This window comes from Aplidium turbinatum, chromosome 3 (assembly GCF_918807975.1).
Source record: "Aplidium turbinatum chromosome 3, kaAplTurb1.1, whole genome shotgun sequence".
In the NCBI taxonomy this organism is placed as follows: domain Eukaryota; kingdom Metazoa; phylum Chordata; class Ascidiacea; order Aplousobranchia; family Polyclinidae; genus Aplidium; species Aplidium turbinatum.
Window position 1 is genome coordinate 45,045,110 of NC_137474.1, and position 12,522 is coordinate 45,057,631.

Consider the following 12,522-nt stretch of genomic DNA (forward strand, 5'->3'; position numbering starts at 1 on the left):
TGTGATTCTTTGTCAAACAGCATTGATAAAATGTATTGATAAATAATATCCACTTTGATATTATTGTTCACGCAGTTTTCTCAACGTGTAGCTTTATCCGTTGGCCTTTATCTGTTGTTCGCTTAAACCGTTTCGCTACTGTCAAATCTCCTGCCAGGTAGACAATGATGATGAAGCATTTGTTTCGTCATTGTTGCCTACGTGTTGTTTTCGCATTATATATACTGGTTCATTGTAGTGTTTATTCATTCGCTATTCAAGCTGTACTGAAGAGAGTTTAATACTCGAAATCTAGATATACAGCAATTCATATTGCGTATAGAATGGAATTAAAAGCGGATTTGGTGTTAGAAGTCTTGTCTCAGATTTCATAGAATTTAGACATACGAAGGCGATAAAAGTCTGTTTTCGCTGTGGCCAAAAATCCATTTCTTTGACTAACAGGGTCGACAATGGCCTTTAGTTTATCCGACAGGTAGCAAGATTTGCTGATGGTTTGCCATAGATGAAAAGCACCGCTGATACAGAGTAGATTGCACTTTATTTCGAACCACATAGGAGCATATACCTTCCTAATGACAAAGGTAGCCAGCGTTTTTAAATTATCAGAGTGTTCTGTGGTCCCTATATAAAACGCAGAATGCGATTCCCCACAGATAGCCAGCGTGAGTGATTAAACTTACCTGGACTTCTTGTGGCGAGTGAACTGGGAATTTCTCCTGTGCAAACGCAATGACAAATGTCCCGGAGGTATCTTTGGTCTGTGCTTAAATCGGTCACACCCATATGAGGAAAATTACTTGGTATTGATTCAAATCGTCGGATAGGCATTTTATCACATGTAAGAAAAGCCTTTCCAATCTGTCCGGAATACCCACGAGGACCAGTTGTACTGCCATCCAAACCTTAAAAAGGTGCCGCAGGGGTATATCGTTTGCGTGGAGTAGACATACCAACCATTGCAGCAGTTTTCAAAACTCTAATTCCAACAGTCGGATAACACCGCCTGCATGACCCATATTTACCACAGTACCATCACACCCCACGGCTGTTATTAAGCTGGTGTCTGTTCCTCTATCATGAACTGCTGATATTATGGAGTCGGCAATGCTTCTGGCTGTTCCCGCGGTTGGCCTATTCTAAATTAAGTTCTATTCCTATGCATCTGAATAATGACAGTTCAGTTTATTTTTGTTGGCGAAAAAGAAAAGAACAAAAATATACAAAAACATAATAAACACAAATAATTCGCACAACAAGGATGGCAGCGAAAGACCAAAAGGTCACCAAAGTCAGCTGCCACCCAAACATTTAAACAAAAGACCCAAAATTAAGAATATTAACACATATAGCACAATACCAGCACTTTACATAATACATTAACAGTGGAGTAACACAGGGCAACATAAAAAAAAAACTGTGCAGAGAAATAAGCAGATGATATGTTTCAGGAGTGATCATTGTACAAATTCTTTAATAAACATTTAAATTTAAAAGCATTATAACACTTTTCCTGTATTTCTTTTGGTATTTGATTCCATAGTTTCACTCCATTAGAACATAGCATCTTCTTACCAGAGTTTGACGTTGCAGAATATAAATGACCGGGCGCCACAATGCTCTGCACCTAAAAGACGCGGACCACATACAGCCAGTAGGCTACTATTGTACAAAGAGGATAATTTGTACAGTTTAACAACTACATAGCAGTATAATGTGCTATTACTGTAGAACTCTGATGTAATGGACCAACACTCTGGTCAGTTTTTTTTCTCCAAGGCATTTGGATGTAACAGATGTCAGATTTCTGATACAGGAAAGGACAAAAAATGCTGCCCATGAATAGTCCATTATATAAATCCAAATTCTGCTGAACATAAAAAATTCGCTATTTATATATAGTTATTAAACAATCAGTCTATCATTTAACTTGAACATGCACAAAATTTTGCTGAGATTGAGAATGACAATGACCGTCCGAATGCAAAAAAGCTCAAGTACTTTCAAAAGTTCACGCTTCAACAGGCTCAAGAGCATCAAATTAGTAGCTGTAGTATGGTATGATTGCAAGTTAGCCCACAATCAAAACTAAATATACTGTAATACTTGTACTACAATAACTTCATGATCGGTATTTAGTTACTAGTTAGCATAACAGCTTGTCTGGACTTTTCTTTCAAAAACTTTTATAACTTGGCCAAAATAAACTTTGTCAGGGTCTTCTTTAACTCTTAGCCAATGCTTGCATGTCAATTATATACCAAAAGCAGTATTTTGTACATCGCTGAGTTCATTTATTCAGCAAAACAGATTTTTCTTTCCTTTTTTTCTGCAAAAACTTTAATAACTTTATCAAAGTTAACTTGTCTGGCTAACTTTGATTCTATGCTGAGCCTTTCCAGATTGACTAAACGCTCTTCACCTGTTGTTGATCTTAAATAATTTTTGATCAGCTTTAGTTTACACAAAATTGCCATCTTGCTTTGCGTTTTTAATTAGTGGTTTTGTGTTGCGCATATCATGTGAATTGTCACACACAATTTGTGTTTGCCAGTTGTTGATGGTGCTGTTGAAGGGTGTCGCTTGTACAGCTTTAATGTAAAATTTGCAAACTTAGTTATTTATCTTAGATGTAGCCTATAATTATTCCAAATGAGGACACTATGTGGTGTCGAAAAAGTTGGATTTAGTAGTTTTTTATTGTTTTTTGTTTTGTGTTTAATAAATAGCCTAATGTTAAATCCGTTAACATTACTGAGTGTCATATGTATCTCGTAGCCTACAACAAGTCAAGCTCTCTACCAATGCTCAAACACAACATCAGGTCAAAACATAATCAAATTAATCATCTGACCAATAACCTTTCTTCATTAACTTTTGCATTCACCACATGCTTAGCAGAGGTGAATGAAGCCACTTTTTTTTACTTTGGCTCCGCTCCAGCTCCGAAAGTATTGACTCTGGCACCTGCTACAACTCTTAAATTCATTTTAAAGTAAAATAAGCGTGAAACCTCCTTTTTCAAATAGTTTTTAAAATACCCTAAAACACCCGGGCTTTTAAAAAAAAATCTGGCAGGTTAGGCAATCTCAACCTTGCTTTTGCTACGCTATGCCCCCCCCGGACAGGAGAATAACTAACTTTCAGGATTTAATTTAGGGTGCTTTTAACAGAACATTTTTAACGTAAAGCATTAAATCACCACTTTGGGCCCCTAATTTGCGCACAATGCACTTGGTTACCTTTCCGGGCCCTCTTGCTACATTACGGGCCCCCCCCCCAGGACTAAATAATAACAACTTTTATGCTTGAATTTAGTCGTTTAGGATGGTTTTAACCAAACATTTTTGCGCGTAAACTATAAAATCACAATGCCGGGCCCCCCAACAATCACAGGTCTGGGCTCTCAAGGGTACACCGTACCCTCCGTACCCCCCTCTCATAGGCCCTGTACAAAACTGATGTGGTATGTACATGTTGTACATGAATTTGAAGTTAATGGAAAAAGTCAAAATATAAACAGTTTTCAACGGATTTTGAAAATCTATTTCCAATTTTGAGAAGCCATCGTACTAAGGGCTGTGGTGTCCGGCGAAAAAATATACCACTCTTTGTCCTCGGTTTATATCCGGCCGACTCCGGACATGCCTAAATCCCTCCAACTCCACGACTTAGAGTTTGGTGCAGGGTTGTGTAGTCAATGTTGCAGTTTATCAGATTTGACAGGGACTGTGTAATATTATAACAGGATTGATGTTTTGATTATTCTCAGGATGGAGGAAAGCAGTTGCAAGAAGGGATGGAAACCAACAAGACTATGATTGAGCTTGATCTTCGGCTGACTGAAGCTGGACAAGAGAGCGAATACTGCATCAAGCAGGTCCTTAAGAATAACCAGGAACTTGCAAGAGAGGAAGAGGAAACGATTGCTTCATTCAACGCCACGAAATGATTTCGATTTGTCATTTGAGCTTTGCTTTTTTGTTGATCTTGTTCTTCAAAGAGTGTATTTCGGTTTACTGCAGATTTTGTGACTTGTGCTATGGTTAGATGTCGTAAATTCGATGATTTAATGTTGATCTTTCAATCTTTTATTTTTCTTTTAGTCTTTGTTCTAAACTGCATTTTATGTTTCATTAAAAATGTTGCTATGTGTACCTACCTGCATCAACCTGGCATTTTCTCTAACGATCTTTTGAGCTGAATATATCAAACACACTGCAGGGGCGGCTCGCTAGTGTGTGCTGTGATACTGCAGCATTCCCACAAAAGTTTTCACAAAAAGCTTCCCAAATATCTTAGCGTTTCTTCTGCCCAAAATGTATTTCATGGTCTCCATTTGCAGAATTGCTTACTGTTATTAGTGTAAATTATATTTGGAAACCCTGCATGTGCAAGGAAATAGTTTGCACAAGGTTACAATAAAAGAAACACTCGATTGTGACGTCTAAGAGCCGCAAGTTTTCTTGAATTGCCAATACAAACGAATAGCAAAAGGTTGTGCAGTGTTTAGACAGCACAATTGAACAGGTTGCTATCCCAAGTGGAACGCGAGTGTTACGTTGTGAAATTTAAGTGTTACAAAATAAACCAATTAGTAGTTTACATTTTCGCTGATTTATATTACGGCAGTCTTAGCAACAGAAGAACGCAAATAGGGAGGCACAAGAAAAGACGATACTTTTTAGGATAAGTCTGCTTCCCATCCTTGGTGAAAACTGCTTGAATTTAGTATGTCATGCAATAAGCAACGTATCTACAGTACATCCAAAATTTAAATCGACATAGGCCACGAAAGATTTTTTGTCGGGTAGGTAATGAAGAAAAACAAGCGTTTTATCATTTAGAACGTGTTATTCACGTTTGTTTGCTGATCGTCCCTTTCAAAATATTAAACATTTGCGAAACTCTTAAATAAGCCAAGTCTTATCTCAAACTTTATCACAATTTAGAGCTGAAAATACGCTCAGAATGCACCAAATCAAATGTTTTTTTTTCTAGGGTAGGCCCTCCAGACTCCTGCTGTATTTTCCTTTGGCAAACACGTGGCCGAGATTTGCCCGTCTGCAGCACCCCCATTTCTAGAACTCACCAGCAGCCACTGAAACACAGTACCTTCGATTCTTTTGCTTGGACTTTGTGGTAAAGAAGAGTAGAACCGGGATGAGAAATGTTTTTATCCAAACATCGCTGAATACTGTGTTTGAAAAGAGAAAAAAACAAAAATTACCACTTTGGGCCCCTAATTTGCTCGAAAAGCACTCGATTACCTTTCTGGGCCCTTTTGCTAGATTACGGGCCCCCAGGACTAAAGAATAACAACTTTTATGCTTGAAATCAGTCGTTTAGGATGGTTTTAACAAAAAACATTTTTGCGCGTATACTATAAAACCACAATTTTGGGCCCCCCAACAAACACAGGCCTGGGCCCTCAAGGGTACGCCGTACCCTCCGTACCCCCCCTCTCATAGGCCTTGTTTTTGATACAAAGAAAATTAAGTGAATGTATCACCACAAGCAGCGTGGCCTAATGGGTTAAGGTTAGGGCAAGGGAATGAAGGGAATTTTTCTTCTGCAACTGAACTGAGTGCAAGAAGGATCTTAATGACTGTAATCAATTGAGTTTATAAGGAAAATTGTCCTACCTTTCTTAAATGCGCCGCGGCGCAATGATGGTAGCTGGTTCGCACGGAATACTGTCCTATGTTAAAGTGACTACCGTTTCAATCTTGATGACTTTGATGCTTTGACCTACGTTAGCTATTCAAAACTTTTTTCTAAAATCGTTTGTTTTGTTTTTTTGCTGAAAAAATTGTCATATAAAAAAGTGCCAGGATAAAAAACCTTTCAAAGAAGTTTTTTTCCGTATGGAGGTAAAGATTTTGACAATCAGTTCACAAAGTAGGCTATATAGGCGTAAGCTTACATAGGTTCGGTAGCCTTCTTGCACCTGTAGCTGAGTTTTAGGCTTGTATTCTTATTAGACTTGTAGGTTTAGCGTGTTGTATTACAAAGAATATAGCATAATTAAAAAATCAATTCAAACGTATTCGAAACGCACGTGTGTCCTCATCAGGAATTGCTTAACTGCAATATACTTTGTTTCATCTGTCTATGTTGAACAAATCATACTCTCTACCAAAGCTTTATTATTAGAGGCTATTTAACAAAAGACAGTATAAAGTAAAAACTGGCAAATAAGTCGAAGTGAGATATTACAGTCGACTGCACATTGCACTACAGTAGTAGACTTATACGGATTTATACGGAAGAAAGAACACAAGAATGTAATTAAGGTAAAGAGTACAAAGGCACTGATTTGATTGGAACGCTAAGCCAGTAATCAAATCAGACGTTTGTACCCGGTGGAAAAAATATTACGTTTAACTAACGAAAGAACAGTTGGTTGGTTTTGAATCATTATCGTCGCATTCGTCGGACTGACATAGCCTCTGATAGGAAAATAAATCAATAGCTTTACCAGATCGCCTTTTCCGCTTAGTTTTTCCCACTTTTGAGCCTCTGATAAGTCATTTCTGTCAGTTTTGCATAGCCTACTTGTAGAGACTTCAAACCGCTGACGGAGGGTGGATTATTGAGATTGACAAAGTGAAGTTTCCGATTGTCGTTGAAGTGTTCTTGTCTGTGAATTATTGCATCTACTAGGTCCCGCTGAATGGAAGCAATCTAGAAATGCGTAGCTTAAGTGAGAAGTTCTTTTTATTTGCATCAACAGCACATGTGGAAAGCGCACACCCCGAGAGCCGAACCAGTGCAGCTTGATCCTGAGTCTGACGCTTAACCTCTGAGCTAACCGGCGGACTCTTACTTCACCATGCTGGACTGAATGCATTGATGTAGTAGCTTACCTAACTTGCATTGTTAATTGTAGGCTAAGGTTGCACTGAGTGAACAAAGCGTCTGTTTCGAAGCCACTTACCTGTCATAACAAAGCTTTGTTGACACATGTAGCCTATAACTTTTTGTTCAGCTTATTCTACGTTTAGATTAATGACTGGGTGTATCACGTAGTAGCGTAAGTTAAATAAGCAAGCTATTCTAAAACCCATTTCACCCATTCATGACAACAATTTGCATTTGAGTTGCGACATTAGTGCATAGGCTACCGTAGTTAGAAGCAATTTATTTAGGCTAGGCTTACAGTCCATACAGTACATACAATACTTACAGTACAGTCCATAGGCTACCAAATTTTAAACTAAAGCTAAGGCTACAGTCCAAATTAACCGTTACGAGGAATAAATTGGCTGAGATTCAAGAAAACGACCTGACTCTGAAGAAATGTGTTAATATGAAAGACCCAATTAAAAGAGGAGGCGGGCGACGACCATTTGGAGTTTGCTATAGATGCGGTAGACGCGGACATTTCGCCAGGGAATGCGTTGCTGACGGCGGACATTCGGAAAACAGACGTTGCCGTGACAACCATTGCTACCGATGTGGAGAGATTGGACACATAGCCTGGAGCTGCCCTTTTAATGAAAAGGCTTGCTACAACTGTCACAAAGAAGGTCATCTGGCCAAGGACTATCCGGACAGGAAGTGTTTCCGATGTAAGAAGATGGGTCATCTCGCTCGCCGGTGCACTGAAGTAATTGAGGACGTTGGAAAACTTTCGCAGTAAACGTGATTATGGTTTTGAAAAACGCTGTCGTTGGTAGATCATGCAACGATAGATTAATGAGTCATTTGAGAATTGTTTTATTGAGTAAATTTTCGTAATGTGTTTAGTATTGATTGTGTTTTTATATTGTTTGCAACAATATTCTAAGGGGGGGCGTATGTCACAATCAATGTGCAAGGTCTCGCGTCGGGCTGCTTTGTATCTTGACAGAACGTGCTGTTTTCATTATGGAATTTTTGAGCGATGTGTTATTATTGGTCACTGCCTTGTAGTAACGTCTGATTTGCGAAATCATTATTATGTAACGTATTTCCAGAATTTTCTGTAAGCATGCAAATCTGGAATGTTTTGTTGTTTTTCACAATTGCCGAGTGACGTTTGTCATGACGTTATAAGGATGTTTACCAGTAGATGTCTGATTGCGAAATCTTTATTATGTAAAATATTTCTAGAACCTTCTACCCTACGTGACAATCTAGAAGTTTCTCTAAACTTGCTTGTTTATGTTTAATGCAACTTGACAGAACAATGTGACAATACGTAACCTTCTCGATGTTACTAGACCGAACAACCTTCTATAAATAGTGGTGTAATTTGCGTAATCGTAATTATTATTATGAGTTGATTATGAGAGATGACCAATGTTGTAGCAGTGGTAGTCGGTAATAGACGCAAAAATTAATGTTCATCGAGAATTGAAGTTATTGAATACGAGTAAAGCAAAACTGATGCTAATATAAATTTTATTTGAATACAAGAATCGTATGAGAAGCTTTGAGTGGGTTACGTTAAACTCGATTAATAGTTATAAGCGTTGGAATCTATTGCTGTTCACTGTTACTATTACTTTGATTAGTTGCTGGAAGTGCTGAACCATTCGTTAAAGTCCTTCAACAATTTTCATTATCATTTCAGTAGTACAGTCGCGCTCAAACGTTTAAGACCACCTGTCAAAATTTTGGATTCTTACAAAAATCTATGGAAATCATTCTAAACGTTATGTCATATTGGGTTTTATGCCGTTACTGCAGTGTTATGTAACAGAGTCTTCTGTTTGAGCCTTTATGAATGAGCTATTTCTTTCAGAAATAAAAATTTAAACTCTTTTTCAAGATTTGTTGCTAAAAAAATGAGCAAAAAAGGGAGCTTTTCAACTGTGGAGAGGTCAAAAATTGTTATATTAAGGGAAGAAGGGTACTCAGAAAGAAAAATATTCGAAAGACTAAAGTTCAGCAAGACAGCAGTCCATCAGGCAATAGTTAAATTAAACAATTGGGAAGTTTAGTGGACTTGAAAAAGGGTGGTAGACCCAGGGTTACCAGTCCAAGAGATGACCAAGTGATGAGGAGGATGGTAGTGCGCTCACCCACGTGTTCCAGTAAAAAAATTAGATCGGCTTTGTTGTGTAAAGGTACAAATGTAAGTACATCTACCATAAAACGCCGTCTTAGCGATAAATTTGGCCTCAAAGCATGTGGGTGAGCGCACTACCATCCTCCTCATCACATGGTCATCTCTTGGACTGGTAACCCTGGGTCTACAACCCTTTCTCAAGTCCACTAAACTTCCAAATTTTTTAAATTTAACTATTGCCTGATGGACTACTGTCTTGCTGAACTTTAGTCTTTCGAATATTTTTCTTTCTGAGTACCCTTCTTCCTTTAATACAACAATTTCTGACCTCTCCACAGCTGAAAAGCTCCTTTTTTTGCCTATTTTTTTGAGCAACAAATCTTGAAAAAGAGTTTAAATTTTTTACTTCTAAAAGAAATAGCTCATTCATGATGGCTTAAACAGAAGGCTCTGTTACATAACAGTGCAGTAATGGCATAAAACCCAATATGACATAACATTTAAAATGATTTCCATAGATTATTGTAAGAATCCAAAATTTTGACAAATGGTCTTAAACTTTTGAGCGCGACTGTAGAACTATCTGACATTTAATTGACTGCTTTTCGGTGATATCCCATTAAACTACGTCATTATTCCTTTCCAAGTCTCTTTCCTGGTAAAAGATAGAAAGAAATTGTGACAATTACAAACGAAAATTTTACTTTTTCAAGAAAAGTGTACGACAAGTCCAAATTATATCAAGTTATCTTGTTGTCCATCGCGATTTCGAATATTAAATTTTTCTCACAAAAATTCAAAATTTTTTATGTTTATCGTTTTGTATCCAGTCGAAGTCAGCTTTTTTGTAACGACTCCGACTCCAGACATACCAAAAATTTTTCCGACTCCACAGTCTTGGTTTTAAAGCATAAAAGCTAAGTGCTAACTTTGCCTAAACTTGTTCATTGAATAATTTACGTCTTGGTGTTTTATTTACAATGTAGCAATTGTGTCGAGTATGTTTTCCTAAACTTACAAGTGGAAGGTTGCATAGCTGGTAAAATATAATTCGCCTCCATTTCTCGGTGACTTGAGCGCCTTAATTGTGGTCGAAGAGACGACAGATTATTGTGGCCATATAGGCTACCAAATTTTAAACTAAAATCCTGTTTGAGCATCAAGCAAGATACGTTTGCGTTTTGACGCTTTTACCTTTTTGTAGACCTCTGCTATGTTTGGCGTGTATTGTTTTTCGTTGTGATGGTCAGAAATAAACTGAACTGAACTAGTTGAACTTTCATGGTGTTCACTTGAACAACACACTTCAAGAGCAGATCTCTTCAAGAGACACACTTCAGGGTGTTCACTTGTCAGCAACACCTAGTGAATGGAATAATTTAGGAGCAACAACACTGCAAAAAGTCGTAATTCATTCTGTCAATTGCAGTGACCGGGCCTGCATCAGTGGTTCAAACCGTCTAAAAATATACGAAACTATCAAGATTAATTAAGCTTCGATTAAGCTTCCAAAGAGAGTTTTGAAGTCTGAAAATGAGGATTCCCACAATCTCTCAGAATTTTGTCAGGAAATGTGAAGATGGCCTGGCAACCTTTTGCGTAACCACTCTACTCTCAGAGCCAAGATGACGCACGTTGCGTTTTCCGATACCGTCTTGATTTTCCCATTCAAAGCGTCTACAAATTTGCAAAACTGCCAAGATTAAGCTACCAAAGAGATTTTTGCAATCCAAAGATATAGGTTCATACAGTTTACGAATCACTTCGATGTTCAGCCATAATGTATCAGCATAATGGTAGCCTATTGTATCAGCATAATGGTTGCCTATTCTATCAGAATAATGGTTACCTATTACATACGTTTCATAAAAATACACGTTTAAGATTCTGTACAAGACCATCATCAACAAATGACACATAACCCTATCAATTAGTTTGGGGTCCATGTGCTCTACCATATCGTCGATTATTTTCTTTATTGTGTTGTAATAACACATCACGCAAGACTGAGTTTCTTTTTATAGTTGGAAGAATATAATTCATGTGGATCAAGAAACTCACAAACAAAATAGCCTACTTTTGAAAATATCTACAATTTTACTGTATAAGTGGCTCCAGAGATTATTTGTTCGTTCTCAATCGTAATCCGGAGCTTAGATGCTTACTCAGGCGCTTATTCTCACTGCCAAGAATGCCGTAAATTACGACTTGTGCAGACTTTGAATGGCATTGTGCGGAGCATAGACAAATAATAGACGGTCGGGCGACAGCTTTCATGCTCAAGTAAGGCTTCATTCCTCAACTGGGAAGCTCTTAACATAGCTGTCCACTTCAAAAATAGTAAAAGTCTTACGCATTGAGCCGTCTCTCAACAACTCAACAAGTTCATATCACTTTATTAAATGATAAGGGTTTGGTCGGAAGCAAGTTGGTTTCTCCAAGACTCCAGTTTATCAAAATTAGAACATTTGTATGCATTTGCTACTAATCATAACAAAGAATTAAAAAAAAAATTTCAATCTTAATTTTAGTTCTTCCATTGCAGTGTCTATATCTACTAAACTATCAAGGCAGACTCAAATTAGTTTAAAAAGAATTATTTTCTCAACTGTTTAATTGCATTATAGTTCGTGTTGTCTAGTCGCACATGGCACATACCAAATCAAAGCTTTTCTAGAGTTTATTAAAGTTGATTTACTGAGCGTGTAAACTTCGTAATCATCAAAGAATGTCCACAAATCTTATTTGCATTTGTATCTTGTGGCCTTGGTGTGATACTGAGGTAATAGTTTACCCAAGAACGTTGTCAGCAAACACTTTTAAACGTTACACTCATCCTATGAGCCTGCATTGAATAGTTACTTATTGACAATGTTTCTTGTAGACTGCAGCCTATTATTTAAGGTAAGTGAGACACAGAAACTAGCAGTTTGTAGGATGTGAAAGGCCAGTGAGAAAAAAATGACAAACATCATTTTGAGACAATATAAATTACAGGTTTTTTCTATTTACAAAATATTTACTTTTTATAGAAAAGTATGAAGGTAGTAAGGTTAGTTTTAAAGTAATGTAATATAACTTTGTTTAAACTAACTTTGTGACAAGGCGTAAAAAAATTGTCAAATTGGTAATTGATCCTTCTAGTTTGGCAGGAAAAGCGGAACGTCGCGTCTGTAATGCATTGTGCCTAAGCTTGATATTGGAGTAGCAGATCGTAAAATCAACCGTAAATCTGTTGTGGAAAGGACGTTTATTGTACCCTGTCGAGTCGTGTAAACCGATAGACACTTAGACAGACTTCTATTTTATTTCACAAACAACCGTTCAGTTTCGAGATTAGCCCACCACAAACAGAAATTTATGTGTAAACTTTCTTTTATGCCTTTGCAAACGAAAATTGCTTGTTTGCAGCAAATGCGTTTATTATTTTGTCAAACTCACTCCTTCTGTTTACATTTTAGACAACTGAATATGATGTTTGACCAGCAGTGTTATGTAAACAATTGAAGCAGTCCGCGTAAAAC

The 12,522-nt window shown here is 37.4% G+C and overlaps 1 long non-coding RNA gene across 1 annotated transcript; it reads left to right on the top strand.

Moving 5' to 3' along the window:
- The first annotated feature begins 463 nt into the window (after window positions 1–463).
- LOC145765918 (uncharacterized) lies at window positions 464–4,381 on the top strand. Its single transcript, XR_014288677.1, has 2 exons — window positions 464–584; window positions 3,773–4,381. It is a non-coding gene; the product is annotated as an uncharacterized LOC145765918 (long non-coding RNA).
- The last annotated feature ends 8,141 nt before the right edge of the window (window positions 4,382–12,522 follow it).